At 40.7% G+C, this 14,547-nt stretch overlaps 1 protein-coding gene across 1 annotated transcript in view; it reads left to right on the top strand.

The window, feature by feature from the left end:
- The first annotated feature begins 6,216 nt into the window (after positions 1-6,216).
- Positions 6,217-14,547, top strand: part of ARHGAP28 (Rho GTPase activating protein 28) — a 201,189-nt gene continuing 192,858 nt past the window's right edge. The window contains exon 1 of the mRNA XM_057700454.1: positions 6,217-6,298. The gene's annotated coding sequence lies outside the window, so the exon portion shown is untranslated. The remainder of the gene's footprint in view (positions 6,299-14,547) is intronic.

The following is a 14,547-nucleotide window of genomic DNA, read 5'->3' on the forward strand; positions in this document are numbered from 1 at the left end:
TAAACCAGTCATGAAAAGACAAATATGGAATGATTCCACGTATATGAAGTACTAGAGTAGTCAGTTCATAAAGACAGAAAACATTGGATTGGCCAAAAAGTTCGTTTGTGTTTTCCCATAAGAGCTTATGAAAACCCGAATGAACTTTTGGGCCAACCCGTTAGAATGGTGGTTGCCGGGAAGTGAGTTGAGAAGGGGGTGGGGAGCTGTTATTTACTGGGTTTAGAGTCTCAATTTTGCAAGGTGAAAAACTTCTGGAAATTGATTGTACCATAGTACGAATGTACTTAACACTACAGAACTATACATTTTGAAATGAAGATGTGAATTTTATGTTATGTGTATTTTACCACAATTAAAAAATTTAAATGTCATATTGATAATAATAAACATTATCCTTTTCAGAGGAAATCATAAACTCTTCATTCAAGTATATCTGATTCTCAAAATAATGCTGTTAGAAATTTATTATCTCTGTTTCTCAGCTGGAGAAAACAAAAGAGAAGAAGGGTTAACTAACTTGTTTAAAGTTACAGAGCTAGTTAGTGTCAGAACTGGGACTGAAGCCCAGGTTACCCGTTTGTAAATACAGAGCTCTGGGTATATATTTATATACGTTCTGTTCATATTTGTGTATGTTATATATATCCATCAATTGTGACCATAGTGAATCATTCAGTTCAATTCAAAGAATATTTGTTTATTTTTAATTTTATAAAAATTTTATTGAAGTATAGTTGATTTACAATGTTGTGTTAATGTCTTCTGTACAGCAAAGTGACTCAGTTATACATATATATACATATTCTTTTTTCATATTCTTTTCCATTATGGTTTATCACAGGATATTGAATACAGCTCCCTATGCTATACAGTAGGAAGTTGTTGTTTATCCATTCTATATATAACAGTTTGCCTCCACTAATCCCAAATTTCCAATCCTTCCCTCCCATACCCGTCCTCCTTGGCAACCACAAGTCTGTTCTCTATATCCGTGAGTCTGTTTTTGTTTTGTAGATACATTGATTTGTGTTGTATTTTAGACTCCACATGTAAGTGATATCATATGATATTTGTCTTTTTCTGACTTACTTCACTTAGTATGATATTCTCTAGGTCCATCCATGTTGCTGCAAATGGCATTATTTCATTTTTTTATGGCTGAGTAATATTCTATTATTATTCCACTATAATTATTTCATTATATATATATGTGTGTATATATATATACACACATATGAGGGTGAGTCAAAAATTATCTGCACTCTGGCTGTAGAATTTATAGAAGTTTTAATGTAATTGGAGTGCGGATAACTTTCGATTCACCCTTGTGTGTGTGTGTGTGTGTGTGTCTGGGTTTAAAGTCTCCTTATCCACAAAGAATGTTTATGTTTTTTCTGAATCAAGTATAGACTTTATTTCATAATAATGCATTGATGTGGGTTCATTAATTGTGATCCACAAAGAATATTTGTTGATCTCATAATAAACTTTAGAATTATAGCCTCATTCCTATATCTTAAATTCATTTGCCCCTGAACATACCTGCAAATCATTATCTTTATATTCTTAACAAAATGTGTTGGGCAAGCAGTCAAAATTCTATTACCTTCACATTGGCTGAGGAAGACGAGAGGGTCAACAAAATGCTTAAAATCAAATCAGCCAGTGACGCGGGGAGCTGAGAAGAGTTTAGCTCTCCTGACTCTGTCCCAGGTTCTGTGCACTATTGCCTTGGGAAATCTGTGTGAGTAAGACTGAAAATCATGCGACGCCAACATTCTTTCCCACATGGAGTGCAAATAACTTACGACAACCTGTACCTTGGACTTGTGTTTGAGTCTGTTTTCAAGTAAATCCTCCAGAAGTCTCTCGGGCTCACCTGCTGGTGGTCATGTCGCTTCTGCTTCCATTACAACCACAGTCGGTATTGTGACTGTGTCCCTTTCTGGCCCATCACAGGGCTGGGATAAGAGCATAGTTCAATATTTGTATGTGGACTCAGTTTAGAACTTCATTCCTGCTGGCTTCGTCCTGCCACTCATGCCAAAGACCTTCTTGAGCATGCATCTCCTTATTTAATTCTTTTTTAAAAATTAAAGTACAGTTGATTTACAATGTCGCATTAATTTCTGCTGTACAGCAAAGTGATTCGGTTATATATTATATATATTCTTTTTTACATTCTTTTGCATTATGGTTTATCATAGGATATTGAATATAGTTCCCTGTGCTATACAGTAGGACTTGTTGTTTATCCATTCTATATATTCCTTATTTAATTCTTTATGATGCCATCATTATCATCCCCATTAAAAAGGCTGAAATTTGTTTGCCCTATTTGTAAAGTTGTGATGTGACAAAGCCAGGATTCAAACTTAGGATTCCCAAGCCCTGATACTTAACTATCGTGCCACTTGCCTTAAGTTTCTACCCGGGAGCCATGTGATTGTTACTTTTGTCAATCTCTACATAATAAGAATGCTTCTTTTTCTCCTGGTGCACGCCCTTCTCACCTTCCTCCCTTTCAATTCAGTTCTCTCCTTCTGCATCAATCATTACTGGATAACGTTTAACCTAAGAGGCAGAACCCAGTGACAGTTCTCATTTTCTAAGAAACCTCATGGACTTGGTACAATAGTTCCCTTGTGTAAACTGATACTTGATCTCAGGCTCCTCAAGGCTCCCTGCCAGCTCTCAGTGCTATGCTGACTCTGCAAAGCAGCGAGTGATAAATTGCCTGCCTCTTTGGCTTCTGAGCTTTAGAACACAGTCATCCGTCCACGTCCCACAATTTCTGTGTCATTGTGAATGATACCGGATAATGTTTGTAATCTGGTAAGGTGAAAGATTCTTCCAGATGTCAAAATATATATTGTGACACAGCTTTCTAGGTCCCTTATTACATTCTCAAATACAACAGCACAGAAAAAGTTGAACAAAACTGAATATATAACATAGTCTGACTTCACCCAATTCTTTTTTAAAAAATAAATAAATTTATTGATTGATTTATTGATTGATTGACTGCGTTGGGTCTTTGTTGCTGTGCGCGGGTTTTCTCTAGTTGCGGCAAGTGGGGACTACTCTCTGTTGCGGTGCTCGGGTTTCTCATTGAGGTGGCTTCTCTTGCTGCGGAGCACAGGTTCTAGGTGTGCAGCCTTCAGTAGTTTCAGCAGGTGGGCTCAATAGTTGTGGCTTGCAGACTCTAGAGCACAGGCTCAGTAGTTGCGGTGCAAGGGCTTAGTTGCTCTGGAGCATGTGGGATCTTCCCGGGCCAGGGATCAAATCCACGTCCCCTGCATTGGCAGGTGGATTCTTAACCACTGTGCCGCCAGGGAAGTTGTCTTTTTTTTTTTTTTTAACTCTTTATTTTATATTGGAGTATAGCCGATTAACAATGTTGTGATAGTTTCAGGTGCACAGCAAAGGGACTCAGCCACACACACATGTATCCATTCTCCCCCAAACTCCCCTCCCATCCAGGCTGCACATAACATTGAGCAGAGTTGCCTGTGCTGTACAGTAGGGCCTTGTTGGTTATCCATTTCAAATACAGCTGTGTGTACATGTTGATCCCAAATTCCCTAACTATTCTGTCCCCCTGTGCTCCCCTCTGGTAAACATAGGTTCTTTTTCTAAGTTTTGATTTCACTCAATTCTTGATGGGCATTGAGTAGTGGTCAGTTTTTCAGGATTGCCAAGCTTCTGAAGAATTGCCAGGGTGCAGTTCTTCTAATGGCTGCCAAATCCTTTTTTGAGCTCTAGGAATGCACTTTACAGATTCTTATGCTATTTTCTTCACATTTCCTGTGCATTAAAACTATGTATATTGTAATTTGCCTTGATCTTAAACACATACATAAAGCTTTTCATTAGCTGGCTCAGGGGTTTCTAACTAGGATTTGCATTTTCAATATGAAGGTCATTGTTTGAAATGGGTAATATTTTTCAATGTAAAATATCCAGCACTGATGAGCACGACAAGTGACCATGAATATTTGGTACATGAAAATTTGAATTTCTACCAGGGCACCTGCTTATAAATCTGTAGCTCTGTTACCTATCCACTGATAGATAGATAGATAGATAGATAGATAGATAGATAGATAGGTGATAGATAGATAGAGCTCACACTGGGGAGCCAGTAATTAAATGCATTTTAATATATATACACCTATCAAATACCCCTGTTTACGCAAAAATTAGTAGACAACAATAAAAGGATAAGAACTATAATTTGTTAATTTGCTTATTCTTCTGAATTTAGTTGGCACAGGTTGTTGAGGTCATCCAATTTTGGCATCAAAAATTATGTAAAAATATTATAATGGTTAGACAATCTAGACTGGACATTGGAAAGCCAAGTTGCAAGAAGAAAGACTTCTTTTTTTAATTGGAAGACCCAGATATACATAGAAAATAGCTAGTAAAGAGTGTCAAAAGTGGAGATAGAGAGGCTATTATAGCTGAGTGTTTGGAGTGTGTGAGACGGAACGCCTTTTCCTCTGAGAGTTAGTGAAGGTTTTTACTCCCTTTTAAACTCGAGTTCTCAGAGCCTACTGCTCAGCCCAACCCTAACTAGCTCCTTTGAACTTAAAAGTCATTCCGTGGTTATCAAGTCCTCTAGGTCATGACCTTCCAGATTCAAGCCCCACTAAGAAAGAGGGGGTTTCACCACTATTCTAGCTTGGACTTGGGGATGGAGAGGGGTGTAATTTTTGAGCTGGTTCTTTAACTCCCAACCATGTCCAGGTGGTCGGGACTTCCCCTTTCACACCACCACTGCCACTATGGTGTCTAGTGTTCCACCCATGGTGGTCCAAGGATGCAGAAAAATCTCTGAGTGCAGACAGGAATCTTTCCTGCTGGACCACACACTGCTTTGTGGCTTCTCAGGACAGGAGAAGGTTGGTACTCCCTGAGATGTTGACAGACAGTGGGCACCAGATGGCCTCAGGCAACTCCCAGGGTTTGCTTGGCAGAGGCTGAACTAGGTACAGCTGTACCTCAGTGCACACATGGGGGGTTGGTTCCATGACCCCCCGTCAGATACCAAAGTCCCCAGATGCTCAAGTCCCTTATATTTTTTGTTGTTGTTGTTGTTTTGGCGCACAGGCTTAGTTGCTCCGCCGCATGTGGGATCCTCCCGGAGCAGGGATCGAACCCTTGTCCTCTGTATTGGCAGGCGGATTCTTAACCACTTGGCCACCTGGGAAGCCCCTCAAGTCCCTTATGTTAAATGGCATAGTATTTGCACGCAACCTACATAACCTATGCACACCCTCCCATATATTTAAAATCATCTCTAGATTACTTATAATATTAATGCAATGTAAATGCTATGCAAATATTTGTCAGTACTATGTGAGTAGTTATTGGTGCTCCACAAATTCAAATTTTGCTTTTTGGAACTTTCTGGAATTTTTTTTCCCAATTATTTTTAATTGATGGTTGGTTGAATCCTCAGATGCAGAGCCGGTCAATATGATATTAATTTTGCTCCCCTGCATTTGTTCTCCCTCTTCACAATCCTCCTTAGGTGGGGTAGGCTGGCTCTATTATCTTTCAAACTATTGTTTATGTATACCTACCCTGCTCTGCTCCTTAGAGTGTTTGTTTTTAATTCTTAAAGCACATTTCCACTCTCTAAAAGCAGAAGCAAAACAAAAATACACTCCCTGTCCTTATCAACCAAAGCTTATCAGTGCTAGACAAAACCCAACCTGCGGACCCCTCCTTTCCAGGCTGCCCCTCCCCAGCCTGAAGACGCCCCGCCCCCAAAGGTGCCCCACCCCTTGAAGACGCCCCGCCCCTGCACCCAGTCACAAGGACAGGGGTGTGTTGTGGGGGAGAAATCGCTAGGCCTCTACTGCGCAGACTCAGAGAGCCTGAGGGTCCCGGACGGGCCTGAAAGACAACGCTTCCCGCGCCTCAGGGCATCGCACGCGACGCGCCACGTTGACCCTGGCGCCGGGGACGACAACGACGAGGCTCTGAAGGACTTGCCCAGTGTTTCCCGACCTCAGGAGAGAGGGAAGGGCCCAGAGGACCGTGAAACTGCCCAACCCGGCCCCGGTGTTCCGTGGAGAGTCCAAGATGGGCGAGGGCCGGGCCCTCCGATAGAGAACGGCTACTCCTCGGCGACTCCTAGCACTCCTGAGACCCGGTCTGCACCGTCCCTTCCGCGAGTAGATGACACCCGCGGCCCCGGGACAGTGACCGGGAGTAGTGCCCGCGCTGGACCCAGGCTGCAAACCCGAGAGGCCGGCCGGGCTGGAGACGGCGAGGCTTCCAGGTGAGACCCGGGGTCGGGGTATTATACCAGGGGCTTTGGGAGAGAGCATCCCGAAGTTCCAGCACAGATGGGGCTTTGCCGGCCACAGGCAGGGCGTGGGGAGCCTCCTGTCCTTTGTCCCCATTTTCAGAACCCTTCTGGTGGCCTTTTAGGACAGTGCTTATCAAACTTTGGTCCAGGACTTCTTCACACAGTTAAAAATTGCTGAGGATGCCGAAGACCTTCTGTTCATCTGGATTTTATCTGTTGATATTTACTGTCAGAAATTAAAACGGGGAAGTTTTTATTTCAATTTATTTAAAACTCACAGTAATGAACCCCTTACTGGTTAACATGTTTGTGAAAAATAACTGTCTACAGAAAAAAAAAGAGTGGCATTGTTTTACGTTTTTGCTAATCTCTTTAATGTATTCTGTCTCTTTCAACATTCAGTCTGTTGTGATACCACATGTTATCTAGTCTCTAAATAACATCTTGGTATTATTGTGAAAATAGTTTTGGGCTTTGAGGACTACCTGAAAGGGTCTTGGGAACCCCCCCGGGTCCCCACTTTGAGAACTCTGGATTACAGAATTGAGAGGTGCCATCTCACCTCCACAATGAAAGGGATCAGGGTGCTTGAATTTGGCTACTGCCTGTAACACACACCTGGAGAGAAGGGGCCTTTGACAAATTACCCTTTTGATAATATTGTTATAGGAAAACTAGTTGCATCAAGAATTCTGTTTCCTTGAGACACATTTCATCCAGTGCAAGAACTTAGGGTAAGATGAGAGGCTTTGGTTTCATAATACTCTGATAAGGGAAGGGTCATTTATCCCACACAAATCACTGTTTTCCTATCTGTTCCTTTAATTTGGGATATCATTATAGAGTCTATGAAATGAAGTTCTCCAAGTTTCCCTCAATCGCCTTACCTGCTCTTTGTCAGTCTTTTGCCGGCTTTTTCTTTACCTAAATGTGCGGAGAGGAGTGGAAAAGAGGGAATCCCACCTGTGGTAGTTTAAATGGACTGAGTGAATTCTCAGACAGGCATCTTCCCAGCCTGAGCACGGTCAGCTTTCTGGTTGCAGTGAGGAACATCGATAAGACTTCTTGGAACAGGAGAACTTGCAATGAGAACCCTCCTTTGTTTTGCTCTCTCCCTAGGTTATTTCATCCAGTCCCATGGCTTTGAGTGTTTCTATCTTCAAAACACATTACGTACCACCATTGCTTCTAATCTGAATTCCTGGCTCAAAATTTAGCTGTACGTATGATGTCACCACTTTTGTGTCTTGAGGACAACTCAAATATAACAAAAGCTGAAACTGAGCTTCCAATCTTTCCCTCCCAATGTACACACTCAGGCCTGATCCTTCTGCAGTTTTCCCATCTTAGAAATTGGCGCTATAGTCTTCTAAGTTGCTTAGAATAGAAATCTGAAAGTCATTCTTTTTCTTTTTTTAATTAATTCTTACTGGAGTATAGTTGCTTAACAATATTGTGTTAGTTTCCGCTGTACAGCTGAGTGAATCCGTTACGCGTATACATATATCCACTCTTTTTTAGATTTTCTTCCCGTTTAGGTCACCACTTGAGCTCTATTCATTTGGACTCTTTATATCCCAATCTGTCACCTAGTCTTGTTCATTTTAATTCCAGATTATATCTCTAATTACATTGTAATACATTAGCTTTTTCACTGCTACTACCCCTGGTCCAAGTTTACCATCATTTTTTGCCTAGGCTACCCAACAGCATTCTTATCTATTCTCCTTACATTCCCATATACCATTGCCCCCACTCCAGTCTGTCACCAAATAATCTTTTAAAATCAGAAATGTAAATACATTACTCCCCTACCTGCAGTTTTTCCATGGATTCTCAGTGTTCTTAAGGCAAAGCTGAAAGTTCTTAACAAGCACTCTGAGATACCATGTGATCTGCCTTTGTCCACTTCTCCAGCCTTTTCTCACACCTCTCTCTCCAATACCCTTTACTCTCCACCGATGTAGTTTTCATTTATGCAGTGGTTAACATTTATGATTAAGCATGTAGCTTGTGCCAAATACTGTTCGGGTACCAAGGATACAGTGGTAAGTAAGGGCAGGGGTCTTATTATGAAACTTGTCGTCTGCAGCAGGGAATTAGGCTACAAGCAGCCATACCAGTAACTGTCAGAGATAATTTCAGATGGTACAAATGCCACAAAGAAAGTGAAACACAATGGGATAGGAAGAAAGTGAAGACTAGCCACTTGGAACTTAGAAGCGGTCAAGGAAAGGCCACTCTGAAGTTGAGCTCACAATGACCAGAAGGAGCCAGGTCAGCCACGTTAATGTGTGGGAACCTCACGTTCCAGGTAGTGATGACCATAAAGATAGCAGCTCTGAGGCAGAAACAGGTCTCTTTGTGAAACAGACTCGTGCGTCTGGTCCATTGTGAGGTAGTGTGTTAGTTTTCTATTACTGTGTAAAAATGACTGCACATTTAGTGGCTCAAAACAAAACAAATTTACATTCTTTATAGTCTGGAAGTCAGAAACATGTGAAATGGGTCTCATTGGGCTAAATTCAAGGTGTCAGCAGGACTGTAGTCCCTTCTAGAGGCTCTGCGTAGAATGCATTTCTTTGCATTTTCCAGCTTCTAGATGCTGCCCGCACCCCTTTGGCTCATGACTGTCCTCCTCCCATCTTAAACAACATGGACTGAGTCTTACCCACATTGCATCATGTTGATGACCTTGCTGCTATAGTCATATGTTTTATAAAATTTATTTGGCTGCACCAGGTCTTAATTGCGGCATGCGAGCTCTTAGTTGCGTCATGTGGGATCTGGTTCCCTGACCAGGGATTGAACCCGGGCCCCCTGCATTGGGAGCCTGGAGTCCTAACCGCTAGACCTATAGTCATATCTTATTCTCTGACTCTGTGTCTTCTGCCTCCCTATTCAACTTTTGAGAACTCTTCTGATTGCCTTGGACCTCCCAAATAATCACAAATAATCTTCCCATTTCAAAGTCAATTGATTAGCAACCTTAATTTCATCTGCAGTCGCAATTTGCCTTAGTCATGTAAGGTAACATATTCACAGGATCCAGAGATTGGGATGTGGATATCTTAGCGAGGGAGGCATTATTCTGCCTATCACAGTGTGGAAGAAAGAAGGTGTGGAAGAAGATGAGGTTAAAGAGGTGGGCTTGGACCAGATTATAGTAAACTAGATTAAGGAGTTTGGATTTTATTCCAAGTGAAAGGGAGAGCCCTTGGAGGGTTTCAAGAAAGGCAATGAAGTGATCTGAATTGCATTTTAAAAGGAGTGTTCTGTTTGCCATGGTGGAGTTGGTTGTAAAGAGGGAAGCAGTGGCTGCAGGGAGACTAGTCAGAGAATCAGTGAACTTGTCTGGGCTTGGTTAGTCAGATCAGGGTGATGGTAATAAAGGTGGAGAGAAGTGAATGATTATAGGATGTATTTTGGAGATAGAAACTTGTTAATATATTTATGTGGGGGTAGAGTAAGGGGAAGAGAAGAATGGGGATGAGTCCCTCATTTATCAGTACTAAGATGGAGAAGATGAGGAGATGAGCAGTTTTGAGGGGATGGGAATCTGCTTTTTTTCTGTAAGTTTGAGAGGTCCTTTTGGTATTCAAGTGGAGACATAAGGCAATTACATATGAATCTTGAGTTTCAGTAGAAAGGCCAGGTCTAGGGATTTGTATTTGAGATTGACAACATAGTGAGATTAAGGCCATGGGACTGGGTGACATCTTTTAAAGATATAGGTAGAGAAAAGCAAAGCGCTTAGCATCAAACCCTACAGCTTCAACATTGAAAAGTCAAGCAAAAGAAGAAAAGCCAGCAAAGAAGAGTGAGAAGGTGAGCCCAGAGATTGTTACCAGCTTTTTAAAGGGGGGGGGGCGGGGGGTGGTTATTAGTAGTCTGAATGCTAGTGAGAGATTGAATGAGATGACAGAGACGTGCCTGTTGGATTTACAATATGGTGGTCATTGCTGACCTTAAGAACAGTGTGAGTGGAGTGGTAGAGATGGGAACCTGGCTGAGAGTTTTAAAGAGAGAAACAGGTAAGAAAGTAGAGGTGGCTATTATAGACAATTCTTCCGTATTCTAAAATGTGCTATGCTCTATCCCAATTTGAGGCCATTGCACACTCTATTTCTTCTGCCTGGTATCTATTTCCTCTTTGCTATACCCTCCCCCACCACACCATTGGTCCTTCTTAACTCATCCACATACTTTGAATCTCAGCTCATACATCACTTCCTCAGAAAGGGCTTTCCTGATTATCCCAGTCTATCTGCTTAGAAGAGGTCTTTCTGTCACAATTTTCTTTCATAGTACACTTCACATTTTATAATTATTTAGTTATGAGCACTCCTCCCACCTCCCCCATACACACACACCAGACACGTGCCAAACAGTAACATCCACGAAGATGGGAGGATTTCACTTTGGCTTGTATTGTACCCGTAGTATGTAGCCCAATGTATAGTGCATAGTCATTGCTCAACATTCAACTGATTTGTTGAATCAATGAATAAATTAAATTGTCTTTTAATACTTTGGAGCAATGATATGGTCTTGTGTTTTATTTTTTCTATAGTTCATTGTTTACATGTGATGTTTGGCAGCCATTAATGAAATAATACGTAGCTCTATCAGCAACACTATAACAGCTGATAAACATTTTGGCCTGAAACAGCTCATAAACATTTGGCCTGCACACCTTTTGCAATAAATTCTTGGTGAAGAGCTTCATAAGTCAATTCAGTTTTGACATTGAGAAGCTACATGCTGTTCCCAAAGGCTAACAAAAAGCTGTTCTTAAAGTTGGGATACCTTCTTTGTGTTTCTTATTATTTATTAGCTGGGTCACATTGGGAGACCCCTTAAACTCTCTCAGTGTCTTTATCTGTAAAATGGAGGTCAGTGCCCTTATTTTGCCCACCAAACAGGGCTGTTGTAGTCAAGTGAAATAGAATATGTGAGAACACTTTGAAAATTCTAAAGCATTATGAAAATCTAAAGTATTATTACCATTATGACTCCTTTTCAGTACAACTCCTATTACCGAAATGGAAAGATGAAAATACCCTCTCTTGCTTTCCTCCCTTTTAAACTGAGTATCCTCTTAAAGGAACTTTACAGTAAGAGTAGATGGCATTAAACCTCTTATCACTTGTTCAGGAGCCAAGCTCTCTGATATTTTTGTTTGGATCCTGTTTGTACTGTAATGCATTATCTGTTCCCTTTGTTCGTTTACCTCTCATGGGAAGAAAACAAGTCATTTGTGGACTTGGAATCTGTAGGCATAAAATGTGCCTTTCTTGTCTGCTCAGATATAGAGAATCTAAAAACATGAAACTTGAGATGTTTCTTCAAGGTGCTGTGGGATTTGAGGTGAAGAATTCGCAAAAGACCAGTATTCCACCAAACAAAAATCTGTAAACATGAAAATGCCTTTGTGCTACAAGAAATCTTTCTAATTGATCTACAGAGTAGTAGATATAGAGTGATTTTCACAAACCATACAGAAGAATCCATTTCATTACCTTATAGCTGTCCATTTCTAAATGCGTATATATATTAATAGCATACTTAGTGCAGTGACTGGTGTCTTTATAAAAAGGGGGAATTTAAAGAATGACACATACATAGGGGAAGAGTAAAATGTGAAGATGAAGGTAAAGATCAGGGTAATGATTCTACAAGCCAAAGAAAGACAAGTTGGCTACCAAACCACCAGAAGCTAGGCAAGAACACATTCTCCCTCACAGAACTCAGAAGGAACCAACCCTGCCAACAACCTTGACCTAGGACTTCCGGCCTCCGGAACCTTGAGACAATAAGTTTCTGTTGTTTTAAGTCACTCAGTTTGTCATACTTTGTTTCAGCAGCTTTAGCAAAGTAATACATTTCCCCATTGGGAAACGAGTGAGAGCAGCCAGATAGATTCTAGGAGGCAACAACGTAGGCAGCACACCAAGAACATTCTCCTGCCCTTTCGTTGCCCACAGCTGAAAACCTACTTACCCTTCCAGGCTAGTCCAAAAGCAGTTTCCACCACAAAGACTTTCCCAGTCTTCTGGTCAGAAACAATTGTTTCCCCTTTTGTGCTCACAACAGAGAGGCAAGCATATTTCCCTAGTTCATCCTTTCCCTCTAAAATTAATTCGGCCGATGAAGATAGATTATCTCACTTAAGAACTCAGCCTCATATCCTAGTTAAGTTTTCACCCCTGTCCCTTACCCGTTCAATTCTAAGGGTTTTGAGAGCAAAGGATGCCTTATGCATTGGGGTGTGTCCGTTCCATCCCCTGCTGGCTAATGAAGAATGTAATGCTATCCTGGCACGTACAGTGGATGCTCAGTAAATATTTGAGAACTCGAACTGATTTTCCCATCACTGTTTCTTCATCTTAATTGCACTGTGAGAACCTTTCAGAGAGGGAGGAACTCACTTTAGTTGGGTGACCAAAGGTAAGTACCTAAAATATATTCCTTTTTGAGGTTTGTGGAAAGGGAACTTGTGGCCAAAAAGCTGCCAGGGATTATTAGGGAGTTCAAGGCACAGAGACAAGCAAACTAATTTTGTCCAGTTGAGGTGGAGGATGGGATTGAATTTATAGCCTGGAGAGCAGTTCAGGACTGGAAGTCTGAAGGCTAGTCAGGTTGGGAATCCAGACTACCACCGCGAGAAGGAAGGTAAGGTTACGGAACCAAAACACATTAGAACTGGGGATTGTCTGGGTGTGGGGGAGTTTGAGAGGGAGATGATAGGGAAACCAAAGCGGGGAGGAACTGGAACTACAACAGGACTGGGTACAAGTAGGTGTGATGACAACATTTTCCAAACCAAACGTCAGAACATGTGATAAATACAAATGAATGTATCTGAACACAAGTGCAGAATATTTGAAACTGGAATGATTCAAGAAAATGTACCATATATGATTGCTATCATTATAGAAGTGATAATTAGAACAAGTCTGAGGGGATGGTCTTTTCTTTCTCCTAGTTTTTGTCATCTTTTCCTCTTGTCTAGCCTGCATACTGAACTGAAATACATTTTTACTATTTTTCTGTATTAAGAGCAGGAGAGTTGATTTTCTTTCTCTTTCTTAAAATGTTGACTAAATTATTGATTATCTATAGCCGTCAGTGGATTTTTCCCCCCGCTGCTTAAAATGTCTCCTCTTGCTCTAAGTTCTCCTTACAAGAAAATTTAAATTCCCTTTTTTCATTTCCCAAGATCAAGAGAATTTCTCCTTTGCTTGGGGATATCCTATATCTGTCTTGATGGCTTATGGAATTTTGCTCACCTCTTCCATTATTCTTGTAACATCTATATGAATAGGACTTGTAAAGACATTTTTTTCATTGGATACTTCCATCCAGCACAAGAATACTCATATCACTAATCTCTTAAGTTTAAATTTAACTTCAATATATTTTTATTTTTAGGCAGTGCTAGTTATCAAGGGTAGGGAATGCAGTTGATAGAATGAGTATAGTTCAGCTGCAAAGTATAAGATACTGTCCCTGTCACTGGGCCATTTTCTCAAATTAATTGTAAAGTAGGCTAACCATAAGAATAAATTATGCAGCAACATAACTTTGTCTCTTTTTTTTTTTTTTTAACTTTGTCTCTTAACATAATGTCTTCAAATGTGTAGACCATAGGTTACACTTTACAAAATTTCTCCTATGGTGTATTCACTGGCTTTCACTTGTGTCTCCTAGCATCTACTGGAAGTTTCCACCTGTGTACCTCCAAAATTCTGTCTGCAAGCAGTGCCCCTATAATTTTCCAGGAGCCATCTTGTGTGCTATATTGTGAATAGGTAAGCTTTAAGCACATAAAATGAGATGCACTTACCTTATGGAAAGAAAAAAGCAGTAAACTTGCAACTTATTTTTTTAGCTGATGAATCTTTGCCATTATCATATGTAGCAAATGGAGAAAAGGTTCTTTTACCCCCATGTTTTTTCAGTAAATGAACAGTTAAGGGTCCATCTGTGAACCATTAGGAGTTATATATTTAATTCAGTTTACTTATTCTTAACTTCCCCTTGACCCTTACTCTGAGGACTGTCTTCTTTTACGTGGGTTTTAAGAACATGTTCAAAGATATTTTTTAAACTGTCATAAGCTTAAGTTGATTGACATGTTTAAAATATGGTATTTAGCTATAGAGAGAAAGGGAGTTTGTATTGTGAGCTGTAGCATAGCTGAAGTGTCAGAGGAA

This window comes from Hippopotamus amphibius, chromosome 11, assembly GCF_030028045.1.
Source record: "Hippopotamus amphibius kiboko isolate mHipAmp2 chromosome 11, mHipAmp2.hap2, whole genome shotgun sequence".
In the NCBI taxonomy this organism is placed as follows: domain Eukaryota; kingdom Metazoa; phylum Chordata; class Mammalia; order Artiodactyla; family Hippopotamidae; genus Hippopotamus; species Hippopotamus amphibius.